This window comes from Etheostoma cragini, chromosome 21 (genome assembly GCF_013103735.1).
Source record: "Etheostoma cragini isolate CJK2018 chromosome 21, CSU_Ecrag_1.0, whole genome shotgun sequence".
Taxonomy (NCBI): domain Eukaryota; kingdom Metazoa; phylum Chordata; class Actinopteri; order Perciformes; family Percidae; genus Etheostoma; species Etheostoma cragini.
The window spans coordinates 13,033,582-13,035,261 of NC_048427.1; the positions used below are offsets into that span (position 1 = coordinate 13,033,582).

Consider the following 1,680-nt stretch of genomic DNA (forward strand, 5'->3'; position numbering starts at 1 on the left):
ACCGTTTAAGCCTCTGCGTAAAAGCGGAAATGTCCAATTAATTATTGAACAGTTGGCAAGAAAAAAAGTTTCGTGGACACTTAATGCGCAGCAGCACAATGAGATCCGAATCCCGACGATCCGGTACCTTCACTGTTTTAACATGTAGCCTACTGTAGGTGAGAAAATCTTATAAATTAGTGTCTTAACAGACCCATCGCTCTGCGTCCACCGTCTCCTTTGTCGACACAAACTTTTCTCTCCGTGTTGGTGAGAAGGAGCTCCCCGAGGCAGAGCGAGAGCTGTTTTCCGGTCCTTGTTGCCGTTCTCTCCTCCATTTTCTAAACACTAAGTTGTGATTGCACCATTCCGCGAATCTAGCCTCTACATTTAATACAACGTGTAATTTCCCCCCCTTTTACCGTATTCCCTTTGATTTAGTCACTCTTGACTCTCCTTTTGCTCTGGGGCCAACGGGGTTCGCCGTGGGGGGGTCGCCTTGAAACCGCCCCTCCTTATCTCCTTTCATCGTTCAGCGCGGGGCCGCCTTGAAACCGCAGGGGCAGTAATTGCTTTTTTCAGGCAGCCCAGTGCGGACTGGCCAGCAGCCAATCAGAGCCTTGTTTACACTCGGTGATTGACAGAGTTCTGGCAACGTGCCAGCCAATCAGCAGCGTCGCAGGGCCGAAACCCCGAGTTTTAACCCTTCGCCTCCACGTATAAACAAACCTGGACGGGGATATTAGCCTATAGCAGCTCAAATAGGCTATTTCGACATGGAAACACACAAGCCCGTATCCTTCCACTTTTAATTGGCTAAATTAGTGAACCGTGCGCAAGGCTAACCTCGGGGACAGTAATGCTTTCAAACTACGCAGTGATTCAATTTGCCCGTGTGTGTGTGTGTGTGTTTGTCTCAGTGTGCGGTGTGTGACAGAGACAGGTAAATATGAAGCTGGAAAAAAATAAAGCTACTTTATTAACCCCTATTTCCACATGAGCCTATTTGCGTTCAAGTGCCCTTTTGACTGATTTTTTTTACTAAATGACAGATTTCTTTAAATAGGCCTCTATGGCATATTGGTGGATTAATTTAGTAGATACAGAAGAAATATATGTTCATATCCAGAGGATATCGTGCAATATTAGTGCAGAGTAAGGCTTTAGGGACAAAGCAGCAAATAATTAGATTTGGATAAAATCCTTCTTTAGATTTACTCCCAGTATCCCAGTGGATATAAACATATAGACATTTTCTATATCAAATGTACAGGTTGTCAATTAGAGGTCCTAAATGTGTCCGTGTGCAAAATGTCTTGCATTACGAGACTACATGTTCAATAAATCAGAATAGAGATTCTGCAAATAAGGATTTATTTAGCTAAACACATGCAGTGGGGCGAGTGAAATAGATTCCCCAAAGGGGCATCAATAAAACTTTCACATCATCGCTGTCACACGGAAAAAGAAGGAACCACTCCGAGCACATGCAGCATTTGAACCGAGCTGCAGTGGGATCACACAGAATAGGCTAGATGCTGTTTGCTCTCCACCAGTGATCAGAAAGTGCAGGCAGCGCTGCACGGCTCCAGTTCCTCTCCTCTCCGCACACTGAACAGCGCCGAGCTGTGCCGCCTGTCTCCTCGCATTTGCTTGTGCACGCAGTGCGCCGAGGGCTGCAAATCAAACGCCCGCCGTTTC

At 46.1% G+C, this 1,680-nt stretch overlaps 1 long non-coding RNA gene across 2 annotated transcripts in view; it reads right to left on the reverse strand.

Moving 5' to 3' along the window:
• LOC117937370 overlaps positions 1 to 657 on the reverse strand; it is a 3,796-nt gene extending 3,139 nt beyond the window's left edge. Inside the window, exons 1-2 of one of the 2 annotated variants that reach the window (XR_004655137.1) lie at positions 402 to 657; positions 194 to 320 (exon numbers count right to left, since the gene is read on the reverse strand). This is a non-coding gene — a long non-coding RNA (uncharacterized LOC117937370). The remainder of the gene's footprint in view (positions 1 to 193; positions 321 to 401) is intronic. The other variant, XR_004655136.1, reaches the window with a different exon arrangement.
• Positions 658 to 1,680: the final 1,023 nt, after the last annotated feature.